Source organism: Leptinotarsa decemlineata, unplaced genomic scaffold (genome assembly GCF_025532065.1).
Source record: "Leptinotarsa decemlineata unplaced genomic scaffold, Ldec_3_MD MMD2_tig00026330_RagTag_RagTag, whole genome shotgun sequence".
In the NCBI taxonomy this organism is placed as follows: domain Eukaryota; kingdom Metazoa; phylum Arthropoda; class Insecta; order Coleoptera; family Chrysomelidae; genus Leptinotarsa; species Leptinotarsa decemlineata.
This window is the reverse complement of record NW_027412690.1, coordinates 12,061,030-12,072,553: the sequence shown is the minus strand read 5'-3', so window position 1 is coordinate 12,072,553 and position 11,524 is coordinate 12,061,030.

Sequence of the window (11,524 nt, the reverse complement as noted above, 5' to 3'; positions counted from 1 at the left end):
CAAAGACATATAAAGTCTTAATAAAGGCAAAGCGGAGAACTCTTTTTCATCCACAACTGTAAATTTCTTCGATACACCAGTTTTACTTTCCTACACCAGTTTTACTTTCCGGTACGTTCACTACCATAACGGAATCCCGGTCCTCTATATCCGATATCTTCATATTCAAAAGTTCCTGACTTCTGCATCCTCCAAAATAACCCATAATCAAAACAACCTATAACAAAAAAAAAGGAAATAAATACACACAAAAAGGAAAATAAGAAAAAAATTACCTTATGCAATAAATGAATATCATTAGGAGCGTCCTTTAGGAATCTGATAACATCTTTAGGAGATAAAACAGCAGACTTTTTCGGCTTATAACTCTTACTCTTCCGTTTCAAAAAAGCCTGTAGTTCATTGAACTTGGTGATATCTCGTTTCTCATGTATAGTCACCATCGATTTTAGCATTGACCATTTAGTCCATAAAGAATTCGGACTATACGTTTCTGACTGAAACGAATTAACACAATTACTACCAAATCTACCGAAAAACATAGAAAATTCCTTACCAGTTCTTGAAAATATGCCAGAAATACAGTTTCAGTGACATCTTTTGGCATAACATTTTTCCGTGTCAGCCAGTCCAGATATATCTTGTATTCTTTTTGGTATACGGCTTCACTTTTCGATGGAATTAATGATTCTCTTGCTTGTTCAGCTTTTTTCAAAATATCCTCCATTATATTTGGGGTAGAAAACACGTTTTCACCGCAAACACAGCTTGATAACAAAGTTCTGTTTATAAACAAGTAACATAGCAACAACCTAGCAACAAGAAAACTCTACTATAATCAACGGTACCTGATTCAAATATACCGGGAAGGTAATGAATTGGTACATTTTTCCGTTTCAAAAATGAACAAAATTTTATTGAAATCGGTCAGAAATAAAATTATCTATGTACCACGGGAATTAATGAGCCTTAATAACCTCAGGCAATTGCGATGGCAAACTTTGCCATCGGTAATTAAGGCCCTCCTAATTCCCTTGATACATAAATAACTATTATAAGCGTTCGGGTATTTTCTAAATGCACCTCTTTCTATTTTAAATTAATTATTGATTTACTTTGAACGACACACTCCAGTGACTTTGACAGTGACTTAAAATTTCTTCTCATCACTACAAAGTAACGGTTATTTTTAAGAGGTATAGGATTTGATTTTCAAAACAACACATAAAATTTGAAAAAATTGGTGAAATATTCATTGGAATCAATAGAACGATCAATATGATTTAATGTTTGAAGATGATTTCATGCAAATGTTGTCCGCGGCTCCGCTTTAGATGGCCCATGCGCAAGGTCCAATTTTGGTACACTCTCTCTAACATATCGACCGGTTTTTCACGTATGAATGCTTCACTATTGGCTTCCAGAACGTCACTCGTTGCTGGTTTATCCCTGTAGACAAGAGCCTCAACATGACCCACAAGAAATAATCCAAAGGCGTTAAATCACACGATCTAGGCGGCCAATTGACAGGCCCCAAACGTGAGATGAACTGTTCACCGGAGGCGGCTCTTAATTGGGCCACTGGTTCGCGTGCCGTGTGGCATGTGGCACCGTTTTCTTGAAACCACATGTCAGACATGTCCAATTCTTCCATTTTGGGCAACAAAAGACGTCAATCATTACACGGTGGCGCCCGCCATTCACAGTAACGTTCCGGCCATTGTCGTTTTTGAAGAAGTACGGCCACCGACCCATAATCCACACCAAAGAGTGACTTTTTCGAAATGCATCGGTAGCTTGTGCTGGTCTTTAGTCCAGATGCGGCAATTTTGCTTGTTAACGTATCCATTCAACCAGAAATGAGCCTCGTCGCTGAAGACAATTTTTCGATTAAAATATGGATCTTTCTCCAACTTCACCAGCGCCCATTCACCAAATGTTAGACGTTGTGGGAGGTCGTGTGGCTTCAATTCTACCACCAGCTGTATCTTATAGGGTTTTACACCGAAATACTTTCGCAAAATTTTCCTCCTAGTGGAGTAACAAAGGCCCAATTGCTACGAACTGCGGCGAATCGACATTTCACAGTCATCACGAACACTGGCGAATAAAGCCGCTATACTTTCTTCGGTCCCCACTCTACGTATGCGTGTTGGTGGTTCAAAGTCCAATGAAGTAAACAGTATTCGGAATTTAGTTACAAGCTTCCGAATAGCTCCCTCAGTAGGCCGACGAATCTGCCCATAAATTGGAAGAAGTGCACTATGCACTTTCTTCACCGAGCATGAATTTTGGTAATAAAATTCAATGATTTGCAAGCGTTGTTCATTCGTAAGTCGATTCATGGTTAAATTATAGACCAAACTGAACAAGTTTGACAATGACACAAGACACGATTCACGCGTGATCCGTCTAAAACAGTGTTGCCAAAAAGATACCAGCAAAAAATTACTCATTATAAAACAAAGTCGCTTCCCGCTGTTTGTCCAGATGGGAGAGTTTGGAGGAGTAGGGGTTCCCTTCACGGTGGTGGTGTTAGACAGAGAAAAGATGCCAGTTGTAAGGACTTTGAGCTAGGACAACGTAGGCAAATGCATTATTCACGTCTGTCCATATGTATGCTTAGATCTTTAAAACTACGCAACGGATTTTGATGCTGTTTTTTTAATAGATGTAGTGATTCAAGAGCAACGTTTATATGTATATAACATGCATAATATGGCAGAGAAACACTGATAATACCATAGGTTTCTAATGTGCGCTCACATTGCAAAAGCTGGCCGAAGCCTACTAGATAGATCAAAAAAATTATTACAGTATTGTACACCTTAAAAAGGTCTACAAAAAAGTCCGCGATGGTATATGTCTTTCTCTCAGGGATAACCCACAATAACAATGTTTCATCCTCGAGAAGAAATGGACCATTCACGAAGCGCTTTGAGGCAATACACCATTAATCCTCATCCAATTAAGTACCATAAATACATTTTGCATTTGATATAGATCAAATAGATATAGATCGAAGATATTACAAATTTGAAATGCAGAGATATAGCGGCTGCGGCGATCGCACGCCTTTATATGTATATTCAGAATCAGCATTGCTCCCGTGCGAAGCCGGGACGGCTCTCTAGTTTATCATAATAGTCAAAGCAACACCAGTTGAAACTAGAAATCAAAAGATTCTAAACCAAGTTACGTCACGACGTTTCCATGGTCAGTATCCACAATCGTCTTCGGGTGATAACTGGACTTATTCCTCCGAGATCTGATTATATATAGGTCATTCGAGTGCTTTCATCTATCCCCTCTTCCCTCTCTCCGCTTCATTGGTTTCAGCGGGAGATGACCGTTTGGCGGGAGTTGGTCGTTTTCCGCTTGATTGAGGTTTTCATATGTTATGTATCTCTACGCTAGCTTGGCTAAATGCGTTGTTGGGCAACATATACGCGGCTTTTTCGAATTTTCTCCTAAACTAGTGTTCCTCCTTGTGGATGATTATATTAGACAATGGCTCACACATACCTCAGCATTTGGTGACATCCACGCCTAACCAGATACTCACCTGAGTGAGGAAACCGAAATCAAAGTGAATTGGATACTGGCTTTTCGTCCCGGCGCCCAACGTGGGACAGAAATGTGACTCTTCGGGAGGTAAAATAGCATCCTCAACAGAGCAAGGAGGAGGAGAGGTCTTTCTTGGAGACTTTCCAGAAGACCTTTGGTGATGCGAGTTTCAGTTCGTTCCACGTATCAAGTAAATTCGAATGTCGTCATTCTCTTTTCACTAGGAAGGAGGCGAGAAATGACCGAAATTTTTCAAGAGCGGCTCCAGCTGGCTTCGAAATAGAACAAAATAGGCAGTAGCATCCAGTAAAACAAGTGTCTTTGAAACACCATGTAGGATCTGGAGATGATCAAGTGAACAAGAATGCGGGAACGCAAAAAAGTCCGACCAAACCATTTTCAGCGCTGTTGTGTTGTGTCACCAGTCGAGCGCAGCCTCATACAACTAACCGCTTTGAACATTTTGGCTTCCTACATTCTCTGGAACTGAGAACGAAGACCCCAGTCCTTTTTTTAATAGGTTATCACCAGAGCTGGTTAGGAGTGGAGTCCCGGAGAAAGTGGGCAGCCATTCATGGTCATTCGCAGATCACTTGGGTATTGATTACGACCAAATTCTGGCAAGAATCAGGAAATCAGGACAGCAACACAAAAGTGGATGTTTTCACTTTTCACAAGTTAGGGTTATCCCTAATGGGTCGAAAGCTGAGCTCCTAACGCTGGAAATAATTGAACGATATTGAAAACTTTTTACACATGACACCAGCATAATAGAGAAATACTTGATGCTGACATGGTCAAGTGAAAGAAGTATTAATCAGCTACCACCAGCAGATTTGGGGTACCGGAACAATGCCCAATACAATAAGTATACGATCATCTTTCGTCCTTCGCAAAGGATCTCCCAGCAGTCTAACTAAAATCCACCACCCAATGGGCTGTCAAAGCCAGGTGGAGTACTATCTAGTATCTGGAAAGGGGACGGCCGCTAGTTGAGAGATTTCTTCCTAGAATAGTGTATGGAAGAAGAGTAATTTCATTCACACGGAACACTGTCATCCTCACTGTTGGATATCCAATGTTTCGGAATAAGACACTGACCTGGTTGCCACTCCAGCACCAATCTGGGTAACATCACAAGATGAAACAGTCAGTTTATTCATGAAATTACGACTTTGTCACTAATTCAATGTTTTTACAAAAGTAGTTGTTTTAAAAGGGCGTTTTCTTCCAGTTTCTATCCGAAAGTTAATTCTTTACATGAACTACACATTATTATATAGACTTGATTTCGAAATTGATTGCTTCCTTCCTTCTTCTTCTTCTTCTTTGTAAGATTCCCACTTTTTATGGAGAAGAAGAATGCCAAAAATTGATCTCTCCTAAAAATTTACATCGTTGAAATAATAATCCATTCACTTTTGTAAGAGACGTTTCAGTTTTAAAACTTGCCAAGGAGGTTGAATGTATAGAATCTTGAGTTCGCTAATAATTCAAATTCTGAATCTGTCGTCGTTGTCTTGATTGATTAAATTCGATGAATCAAATCGCTTCCGTTAGAAATTTTCTAAACATTTGCCAATATCTTTTTATAACTCTGAAACTAGATCAAAGGCCTAATCAGCCCAGCCATTGTTTAGTTAAACATTTCAGATAACCCCCCACGAATTGAGGTTATCGTATGAGTGACATTTCGAAACAAAAATTTAAATAAAGTTCATCGTTTCTATGGAAGGTTTTTCACTTGTCGGTTTTGTTTTATCCGAATGACATTTCTTTTAAAGACTCCATCCCAAATAGCACATTGTATTCCATTTTATGAATCACTCTGTCGAAATTTGCAGGAACTTTCACGAGAAAATCATAGATGTCTATAAAAAGTGAAAGTGTAACCTCCTCAGATATGAATAGAGAGTATCAAATTACCTACACTGTACGTTAATGGACTGACACCTATCAGAAAACAACTACTCCCCTGGCTAATACCACGAAGGGCGTTGGATTATATCCGACAGGTGTCAGTGCAGAATTCTTCACTGAAGTCATTCCTGCATATGCTGTTGGCGATACGACTGCCGCAATAGACTTTCAATTATTGGAACACACTTCCAGACCGGTTTCGGGCTGTTTGGCCACTCGTCAGTGCAAGGTAGTGCCTACAATCAACATGAAGTCGATGACTTCCCATAATTGAGAATCGGATTCCTTTCATCTGCCCGTGAACGAGGTAACAAACCGCATATACAAAATTTGGCCAATTCCTCGTAAAAGGAAGAAAACTTCACAACTACTCACCTGGCTAATAACCTTCGTGGTACTAGCTATGCCCTGAAGACGCCAACTTAGTTGGTGGAACGCGTGTCGAAGAGAGTACTGCATTTCTGGTGAATGATGAAACTGCTTGATTCAGATTTATTCTACGCCAGAGATTTCAGTTTCACTGTTTATCGTCTATGGTTGATTGGAAAATTGATTCAACTCTATCGACCTTCCAACACCAAGGAAAAACTGCTTTTTTGTAAGACAGGTTAAAGAGTCCAACGCTGTTTTTGCTGTTGAAGCACTCACCAAAACCTATACCGAACGAAATGTTGTTCAGTTGTCCACAATTTGGATATTTTTCGGTGGTTCTTGGTCGATATCTTATAAACTCCTTACCAGTTCTAGGAAACTCATTTTCTTCTGGAACCTGTAACGGAGGCTGAAGATAAGAGTGCAATACTTCCTTTAAGTCGTTCCAATAGCTGTGTTGCTTACGATATCAACAGCAAAGTATTGAAAGATTTTCTTGGAATTACTCAATGTGCCACTGCCTTCAAGCTATCTGAAGTGGTGCCTATTTTAAAAAATGGTGATAATTCAGACCCTCAAAATTACACACCCATTTCTGAAATCTGTATCCCTGGCAAAGTAACCGAAATTGTTATAAAAAACCGTTTATGTGCCTACTTCGAAAAATGCAATCTTCTTCATAAACACCAATTTGGTTTTCATGCAGGTCGGTCAACAGTTAACGCTGTCTGTCATGTTGTCGCTGCGATCATGAAAGGACTCGAAGAAGTTAAACATGCTGCTTTAATTTCATTCATTCATACCGATAGGAAGCAATAGCTATCTTCAACGGGTGGCAGATCGGAAATACATCCTCTTTGTGAAACGATTTGTTTGTACTCTATTTGTTATTGTTTTCTTTTTTATTTATCTAAGCGTTTGTTTACCCATGAGTATGTCTAGGGAAATATCTTGGTAACTGCAGTTGCTAAGAGGCAACTCTCTTTTTATACTAAGCGATCTCCCCTGTCAACGAGAGAAAATGCTGGAACCCCAAAACATTAATGTTATGTGGTTTTAAATGATATCACAGAAGATCACTGAATCCATATGCTGCGTTTATCGACCACCAAACGATACACAATATAGAACACTATTCTCTTTACTTGCAAATCAATTTTCCCAGTGTCGAAATTTCCATATTCGGTGACTTCAATGTCTACAATATCGAATGGCTCAAATTTTCAAATTTCAACGACGAATAAGGTCGCGAAGCTGAGGCTTTTGCAATGAGCAGTGGACTTACTCAGATTATATATGAGCCATCTAGGATTCCTGACCAAGATGGAGAATATGCTAGTCTTCTGGATCTATACCCAACAACCAATCCAGAACTTTACACAGTCACCGTAAGGTCTCCATTGGGACCTTCTGACAACAAACTCATTTCAGTGTTAAGTGAATTAGCGATAAATGTTAAGGAACAATCTGAGCCGCGGAAAGTTTGCTGAATGGGATGATCATACCCTGAAGCTGTTGGATTCCATCCAGAAAAGAGTCATCCGCCTGAGTGGAGACACGAACATCATTTGCAACCTTGATAGTCTGGCACATCAAAGAAAGGTTGGAGATTTGTCTCTCTCTTATAGATACTTTCACGGGAGGTTTTCAAGTGACCAGGGTCGTCTTAGACTATGCTGGGGCCCTTGCGCACACAATAATTCGGGGCCCTTTTCCATTTTTTTTGCTGGGCTTTGGGCTTCGATTCCAGGGTCTCCTGGTTGACTGATGTCACTCGCAATGGAGGACAATGCTTGATGAATATTTAAATAACCATTTCGCAAAGCATTAATAGCATTGGCATGTGCGTATCATCTGGTTTCCGAAAGAGACTTCAAAACTCTATTTACACCTGAATGCTCTGTCAATATTTTCCATCGTTTGGTCGAAGCTGAGAAAAAATTGTACAATTGTTGTACAAATTGAAAGAATGCTACTGTTTCAGTAATACACTCAACAGCTTGAACTCACACTAAATTCAACGAATGTGCCCCACATGGAACGTAAATTACATACTTATTTTCTTCTAGACTGGACACCAGAGTACTTTCCAGACATATTTGATGCATTGTCATAGCTCTGCCGCGGCAATCTTTTATGGGGATATCAAGACTTTCAAAAAAGTTTAAAATGATATCTGCTATATTTTGCGCATTATGTCTGTCCCTAGGCAAAAATTGCAAAATCTCTCAATAGGCTATCCGTCTTTTACGTATCTAACGATTTCCGTAGTTTTCTATGTGATCAGCAAGAAACGGATCAAATTTACTAACCAATTCTAAGCATCCCAAATCACAACACAACAAAAAAATATTTTTTGAATGTTTCCTACACTAAATTAGTCAATTTCTACTAATTTTGGAGTGATAAAAACGAAAATAACAATGGAAAATTTTTATTAGCTCTGGTTTTTGAGATACACAGTACTTAATCTTAAAGAGTAGTTATACTATACGTGAAAAGTGAAAGTACATAAAACAATATTGTTATGTTTCTTTTAGAATATTTTAAGTACAAAATTAATAAAAAAACCATTATTCTTAGTGTTTTGACAAATAAAAGAAGTTTGTACCACCAAATTTCAATTAAGTCCATCCGATTCATTGTAAGATCGCTGTCGTTTAGCTTGTCTTTTATAAAACACTTCTGGAGCATCCCTACACACAGACCAGCAGTAGTCTGTAAGCATTGCTTCATTCCAACGGCCCTGATATCTCTGTTCCATTAAGGCAATGTCTTGATGGAATCTTTCTCCATGTTCGTCACTCACAGCTCCACAGTTTTGTGTGAAGAAATGAAGATGAGAGTAAAGAAAATGAATTTTTAAGGACATGTTGCATTCAAGTTGGTGGTAAGCTAGAAGAAGCTCTTTAACCAATGCTGTGAAGTTATCATCTCTTTTGTTACCTGAAAACCCATGTACAACCCCCTTAAAGGCTTCCCAGGCTCTTTTTTCATTTTCTGTTAAAATCATGTCAAAAGCAGGATCATTTACGATTTCACGGATTTGAGGCCCAATAAAGATGCCTTCCTTGACTTTAGCATCACTCAACCTGGGAAACTTTGCTCTCAAGTACTTAAAAGCTTGTCCTTCCTGGTCCATGGCCTTCACAAAGTTTTTCATTAGTCCCAACTTAATATGTAATGGGGAAAGGAGAACATCCTTAGGATCTACAAGAGGCTCGTAAACTACATTTTTCTCATTAGAGTTTAGGTCTCGTGTAGGCCAGTTCATTTTTTTAAAGTGAGATTTTCTATCCCGACTGTCCCACAGAAACAAAAAACAACAGTACTTGGTGAACCATAATTGCATTCCTAGGAGTATAGCAATGACTTTCAGATCACCACAGATGTGCCACTTGTGTTGTTCATATTTGATTGATTGGAGAAGTGTTTTCATATTTATATACGTTTCCTTCATGTGAACTGCATGACCTATAGGAATAGAGGGTAGCTGATTTCCATTATGCAGAAGTACAGCTTTTAAGCTTAGTTTTGAAGACTCTATAAACAGTCTCCATTCAGATGGATTGTGATCCAAATTCAAGCAGTCCATCAAACCATTAACATCAGAACAAACTACGAGGTTTTCTTTTTTCTCAAAAAAAGGAAGCAAATCTTTTTGACGCTGTCTGTACTGAGATATTTTCACATCATGTTTTAGAAGATTCCACTGTTGTAGTCTTGACCCTAACAGCTCAGCCTTTTCCTTAGACAAGCGAAGATCTCTTATAAGGTCACTCAACTCTGCTTGACTAATTCTGTGCGGATCACTAGACCTATCGCTTACCTCAAAATCAGGGTCATAAGATGTAGAAGGATGGGTTGCTCTTTCTAAACAGTCTTCATCACCTTCCTCTAAAATTTCATAGTTTTGGGGTGGAGAAGGGACTGGCAAATTGTCTGAGTGTGGTACAGGCCGAAGAGCAGATGGGAGATTAGGGTATTTAACCGTTCCTCTTTTCTTCATAGATAAACCTTGCTTAATGGGAGGAGTTAAGCAGAAATAACAGTCGTCTGTATGATTGGTAGGCTCACGCCAAACCATAGGTACTGCAAAAGCCATTGCCCGCTTTTTATTTTTCAGCCACTCTCGCAATATGACGGAACAAGAATTACAACATATATGAGGAGCCCATGAATTATCTTGGTCCCCAACTTTCACACCAAAATAATGTTCATAGGCTGTCTTAACGATAGGTGTCATTTCACGTTTCTGAGCCTTAAATGTTATTTCACCACATATATAGCAAAAGCTATCGACAGAATTCACACACTTTCGAGGCATTCCAAATCAGCACTTAAATTAATTTAATAATCAACTTCACACGATAATTTCAATAGCAACCACGTGCGTACAATTGACAAACACACATAGGTTATGTTTACTACTTAAGAACAGCTGATGAGAGGGGTGTTATGTAAACAAACATGTGTACCAACTGTTGGTGATGAAATATTTCATTTGTTGAAAACTCAATATACATATATATAATATAATGATACTATATCTTGAAAACAAGAGCTAATATATAATTTTTATGGTCACTTTCGGTTTTAACACGTGGAAATACATTAAAATCATCTAATTTCAACCCCGAAACAAAAACTTTGTTGTGTTGTGATAATTAGCATTATTTTGCGTAACATTACTTTGTTACAGCAGTAACAGTACACAAATTTTTTTACTGGGGAATAAAAGAGCCATTTTCTGCCTAAAGACTCGTTAACTTACGGGTGACAATATTGTATTTTAGCAGTTTCGGAGAAGTCACAATGTTAATTTTGGAAAAACTCTGGCCCTTTTCGTATCGAAATATTACGAACTTCTTCCGGTAAAATGTCGTCACAGTATGTACCAGGGTCATGAGATACAGATACACTATCCAAGTTTGCATTTAATAAATCACAGTTGCCTGAAGTCGAGGGTTCAGCATTTGAAGTGCTTTTGTCATTTTCGTCACACTTAATAACCTCCTTTTCCTGGTGATATTTAGAGGTATTATCTTGAGGAGATAATGATGAAGAATTCCCCAACTTACGAAGTAAGCTTAGGAAGTTTTTCCGTGATTTCATTTTGAGCTATAACTTTTTTTCTCTTTTGTGAACCACTTTAATATGCTCTTTTCGACATTATGAAATAATATTTGAACGTACAAATCATAACTTCTATTAATCTTACCCAAATTATATTAAACAAAAACAAATCACGTTACTTCTGTCCAACTGAAAGTACATCATCCGGAGATTCCCCCAACCATAGACAAAGTCGACATTTAATTATGGCGGCATGACTTTGGCATCGGAGTGGTTTGCATGGATGACCGTTAGATGATGTGCTTAGCAAATTAAAAAGGATACGTTCAGAAATATTAGCTATTATATTTTGTAAACTCTCAAATTACCGAACAAAAAATCAAACAAGTAACCTGAGAAAAGATAATAAACTTAAATGATAAGTTATAATGGTGGTCGAATCACTAAAATTATTCATATAAATGTATTGGTTTGAATAAATCTGAAAATGATCGACGTTCGTGCAACGAGAAAAGTGTAATGCGCCCGATCATAATATTTTGATATTAAATGTGAGAGAAATTGTCGGTACTTCAGGGCCCTCTGAGGA